This window comes from Tupaia chinensis, unplaced genomic scaffold, assembly GCF_000334495.1.
Source record: "Tupaia chinensis unplaced genomic scaffold, TupChi_1.0 Scaffold143582_1, whole genome shotgun sequence".
Lineage (NCBI taxonomy): Eukaryota > Metazoa > Chordata > Mammalia > Scandentia > Tupaiidae > Tupaia > Tupaia belangeri.
This window is the reverse complement of record NW_006203428.1, coordinates 128,668-134,667: the sequence shown is the minus strand read 5'-3', so window position 1 is coordinate 134,667 and position 6,000 is coordinate 128,668. Positions and strand designations below refer to the sequence as shown.

Sequence of the window (6,000 nt, the reverse complement as noted above, 5' to 3'; positions counted from 1 at the left end):
ACCTAGAAAAAGGTAGAGTCCACAATAGGTACTGATAAAACATGGATGAAGCAGTCCTTTCAATAACAGATGCAACCCAAAGTCCTTTTCTTGCTATGACAAATGCTAAGATCATGAAATGGTAATTGAAGGTTTTAATGATTTGCTGTGCCCTTGGATGGATAACATAATGTCATTAATTAGCAGGACACAATGATAGAAAAAACAGTATTTAAGTACCAGGAAGGTGAATTAGAGTATTCATTACTACTATGGGTTGATGGAAAGAAGGAGCTGGGGACAAGAGGCTGAATTCTCATGATTTCAATAAGTATTTTTAAATCACCAGGGTCTATGAATTTTATGTAGAAACCAGAAGGCCCAGGGTTTTGGAAATCTTCTGTAAGAACAAATCCCTTTTCTCAACTCCTTATCACTTCCTGAGAGGAACAGGAGAAGAGAGTTGGCTATGGTGAGAGGGGGGAAAGAGGGCAGTTGAATTTAAGGGAGGATAAAGAGTCTTTGTAGCATTTTTACTGGAGAATTCAGGTTTGTAGGTTATAAATATGGAAAGAGATCAGCAGTTTTAAAAATATGATCCCTGTATGCTTGTTTCCAGATGACCTGATAGTTGGTTTGGTATAGTATTAATATCCATAGGGTAAGGTTTGGGGTATTAGTATTAATAATTTGCTTCTGCTTAACAAAAACCCAGTTTTAACTTTATTATTATCTTATTCAAGGCAATGTTACTTCATCTGGTTAGATCTTTTTAACTTCATAGAGATATAGGCACCTAAACAATTTGAGAACCACAGAACTTGCTTATCTCCTGACACTGACATTCTATTCCTGCCATGGTTGACTATGTCCTCCTGCTTTCAGATGGTAATTTGACTCTTGACAGAATCAAAGCAAGTCATAGGCCATAAAAAGGCAATTCCCATAGGCTGCCAGGGAATATAAGCTTTGGGTAAGAAAGCCATAGGGAATATAAACTTTGGGTTGACAAGCCTTAGCACCTGCCAGAGTAATTCCAGACTGGGTCTAAAATATGTTTATAGTAATAATAATAATAATAGTAATTTAGTCTTACAATGACTTATTTTTGCAAAGTAGTTCCATGACCATATTGTCCACTTCAGGAATCCTCTTTAGTCTCCACCGGCACGCACACATTGAAACTCTCTCCTTCTCATACTCTCAGACCCTGAGTACCAGGTATAAGCAATGGCCTCATTTCTGCCATCTCTTTTCCCTTTAAAGAACTCAAACAGCAACGCACCAAAACAGCAAGCATGAACAGAGATTTTGTTTGTTTTCTTTCAACGAAGATTATATATATTCATACTCCTGACATGTCACATGGATACATGCTTACGTTAGTTTAATTATTTTAATATTCTAGTTCCCTTAATTATTGTTTTTATTATTTGTATATTTATACTAGGTTTTAAAATCTAAACAGCAGCTAATACCTACTTAGTTACTCTTCTTTTACAGAATATCCCTGGTTATTCTTGCTTATTTATTTTTAAAAATTAAGAGAGGTACAGCAGATGGCATAGTGGTTACATTGTTGGATTCCCACATGACCAACCACAGTTTGGGTTCCAGATCCAGTAGCTTCAAAATTATTTCAGTTGTGTGTGCAAGCGTGCCCAAGATCCAAGGAGGAGAATGAAGGAGAAGAGATTGCAGTGTGACCATCTCCCCGGAGGGGGTGATTTCTCATTTTCCTTCCCACTCTCTCTGTCTCTTTCTCCAGAAAGCACACATGCTCTAAGGAAAAAAATCTAAAAAATTAAAAGAAATTTTTCGGGTGTTTTAGTTTACAGAGAAATTGAGTGGAAGGTAAAGAATATTCTCATATACTATCTACCCCTTTTCCATTCCCCCTACTATTAACACCTTAATGTGATACATTTATTATAATTGATGAGACGATCTTTACACATTATTATTAACCAAAGTCTATGGTTTACAATAGGGTGCACTCTTCGTGCCATACATTCTATATGTTTTGATAAATATATAAAGACATGTAGCCACCATTACAATACCATACAGAATTGTTTCAGTCTGAAAAATCTGTGTTGCACTTTCACATCCCTTCATAACTTCTGCTAAACCCCTAACAGCCATTGAGATTTTATTGGACATTTACTTTTGCCTTTTCCAGAAGGTCTTATAGTTGAATCAATAAAGTACATAGACTTTTCAGATTGGCATCATTTATTTAGCAATATGCATTTAAGTTTCCTTCATGTATTTTCATGGTTTGATACAGTATTTCTTTTTTTGGTTCATAACATTCCATTTCATGGATGTGCTACACTCTGTTTATCCATTATCCTACCAAAGGACACATCTTGGTTGCTTCCAAATTTTGGCAATTAATGAGCTGCTATAAACATTTATGTGTATATTTTGGTGTGGATATGTTTTCAATGAATTTATGTAAATACCAAGGATTGCAACAGCTGGATTATATGATAAGAGCATATTTTATTTTTTAAGAAACTGCCAATCTTCCTCCCAAACTGGCTGTGCCATTTGTATTTCTACAAGCAATGAATAACAGTTTCTACTCTCAAAAATCTCACCAACTTTTGGTGCTGTCAGTGTTTTGGATTTTACAATTTTAATAGGAGTGTAGAGGTATTTCATTTTTTATGATTTTTTTCAGTTTACATAGTTTTAAATTTTATTTTATGATTTTTTGTACACATTTGTGAGTATTTTAACAAGTTTTTAAAGTTATTTTCTTAGTGGTTGCTCTAGGGTTTACAATATGCATCTCTACTTATTGGAACCTATTTCAGATTTATCTGTAACAGCTTAGTTATGGTGAGATATATTGTAGAAACCTTATTCCTACATAGCTCTCTTGCCTGTTTTGGTCTCCTGATCAGTGGGGTTTCTCTGTGGTCTCCTAAACTGAGGATAGGTTCTGGTTTAATAGGAACAGACTCTGAACAACCATATAGGATGATTTAATAATGGAAGAGTCGATGTGCCCTGGAGACAGATAAAATAAGAACTTGAAGAAAGGTAATCATTTATTTTTTCCTGCTCATAGTAATATCATGAAAAAGCTTCGCAAATGCCTAAGATTAAAAAAAAAATCTTGTACTAAAACATTCACAGATTCTAAAGTAGGAGTGTAAGGAATGGGCTGACCATGCGAGAAAATAGGAATGTAGTGCCTTTTATTGAAAATGCTCCCAGGTGAGGTTTACTGGTCCAACAGGGAGGGAGACAGAGAAGTCATTCCCTAGGGAGGGGTTTAGTGTTTTAATAAGGGTATAGGGAGGGGGAGTGTCTTAGAGGTAGAAACAGTCCATGTATGGTAATGATTTAGGAGGAGAGCAGACTACTGTGCCACGTAGGGTCTGGTGCTGTGTGCAAAATAGAGCACTGTGTGTTACATCCTGATTAGATCTGAGTGCAGCACAGTCTGATGACAGACTAGATCTGGGTTGCGTCAACTGACAGTGGCGTAACGTCCAACCCCTACAACCAAGCTGCCTAGGTCCCATGTCTAACAAGGAGGTCTTAGTTTACTGGTCCATGTCTTGCAATGCCTGAAAAATAGGTTCTTCTTTTAGCGTGCATGTTTCTCAGAAGAGACCAGTAGAATGTAGCTGTCTGCCAACAAGGCTGTAAACTAAAAATAGAGGAAAGGGGAAAATATCCAACCAAGAACTGTAAAATGATCTAGTACAGAGGAAATTACGAATGACAAAATAAGAATAGTAAATGAAGCATTTAATAATTGACAGAGCAGAATAACTTGGGATGACAGCAGAAATAATGGGTGTGGCTTCAATTATGTGGAATTGGAGCAGTTAAAAATTTGAATTTAAATATTTAGAAGAAAGGAATAAACATGACTGTTTAGGTATCATGAAGACCTGGTGTGGAAGAGTATATGACATAGAGCTGAGAGGGTTAGGACAGAGAAAATCAAATACCATTATTGAGAATATACACTATAGACCACCTGACCAGAAAGAGGAAAGTAATTACACATTTTTTATAAAGTTTATTTATTTCTTCCATGAGTGAGAAAGACAGAGACAGAGAGAAAAAGAGAGAGAGAGAGAGAGAGAAAACCCTCAACAAGATCGTGATGCCAAGATGCCCTCAGTTTCAGCCAACCCTGGATCATGGGCATATGTATGACTGGTGTACTTGGGGAGGTCTCTGGAAGCAAACCAGAAACCTTCCCATTTTGGTAAACCTCACAAAGTATTGCCTTTTACCACTGCACCACCATGCAACTCCTATATATTCTTAGCACTTAGCTTTAGTACAATTTATCACTCCCCCTGAAACCCAAGGGATGGGACAACAACCTTGAAACTCCCATGAATTATGAAGAAGGCTCTAGTAAGTTGTGATTGCTCGTTAACTGATTTTCCAGCAGACATACAGAGGTTCTGTTCATTAGTACTAATTGATCAGAGAACTGAACAAAGTGTGTAGATATGTGTGTGTTTGGGATAACGTAAGTGACAAAGAATTGGTGAGATTAGGGTCCCAAATTGAAATGCCTGCTGGAGCCAGACACCCTGTCTACAGAGACAGCTGCTACTTTGTTCCAGATTGTTGTCATGTGAGAATATTTAAGTCCACTGTTGCCAGATGTGCCAATTTAAAAAAAAAAAAAACTAGAAAAAACATGGATTTTATATTAAATCCACCTTTGTAATATGGTCAACAATGTTTCTTCCTTTTGTCCTTCCCACCCACCCACCCTCAGTCATCTACTCTCTACCACTCACTCCCCTCCAGTCTCTGGTATCTACACTTATCTTCTCTACTATCCTATCTTTGTATTTTTCAATTTCTGCCATTCAGTACATACATTTGGTACATATTGAGTGGGTATATACAGTGCATATCTTTCAAAATATGGCTCACTAATTTAGATGATGGGTGTGATTCATGGTAGAGTCTTAGTTTAGTGACTTAAACTCAGTTGGGACTTTTTGTCCATTAAGTATGGGTTTGGTTCCAGCTTGGTAGAGGTAAGCATTTGTACCAAATGCAGTCTAACATGTTGGTTTGTAGTCTATAAAAATGTCTTCTGTGGTGAAAATGGTAAGTAGATTATGCTTGGTTAGGATCAGTCTATTTAGCAAGTAACTGGAAAATCAGTGGTCATACTATAAAGAAACTAATTACAGGTAGTTCTCCTTCAGTGCTGTTTTTATGTGCTCATTTCCCTTAGATCATAAGTGCCCTAAAGACTATGGTGAACATTAGATTTGGTACTAAATATGTTGGAAAGTTATTAGAGGCTTATGAACAGGGAAAAGACATGATCCAACTTAATACTTTAAAAAGAACACTTTAAAAGAGCTGACAGGAAGGTCCTCTCTAAAGCTATAACCTGGAGATTTCCAGAAAATCTACCTTTACTAACCTCAGTCTTTTCCCCATAACTTGTTCTTCCTAAAGAAGTTCTTATATTTAAAAGTCCATGTGCCACATGCTACCCTCTACCACAAATAGAAAATTTCCTTATTGTTCTTGAGCCATGTTTCCTAAGAAATGTGAAGCCCGTGTCATCCTGGATGTGCTTTCCAAGGATGACAAAGTCTTTTCTTTATTTTTATTTTTTTTAAATAATTTATTTCTCTTTGTATATACATTCAATCACATTGTTTAGCTTACAATGTGAGCATTTCAATATGTGAACATTTCTCCCCAGTCCCGTTGATCAAACGACATGATTGTATACATAGAAGACCAAATGGTCTCCATGGAAAAATTACTGGAAGTAATAAATGATTACAGTAAAGTTGTAGGATATAAAATCAATATACAGAAATCGATAGCATTTCTATATACGAATAACAGGCAGATTGAGATAGAACTGAAAAAGTTTTTCCATTTACTATTGCCACCAAAAGTATTCGATATTTAGGAATAAATCTAACCAAAGAAGTTAAAGACCTCCACAAGGAAAACTATGAGAAGCTAAAAAAAGAAACTGAAAACGACACCAAG

The 6,000-nt window shown here is 36.2% G+C and overlaps 1 protein-coding gene across 1 annotated transcript in view; it reads left to right on the top strand.

Annotated features, from left to right (window-relative positions):
- DGKK (diacylglycerol kinase kappa) overlaps positions 1 to 6,000 on the top strand; it is a gene marked incomplete at both ends in the record, with an annotated part of 173,057 nt that overhangs the window by 56,486 nt on the left and 110,571 nt on the right.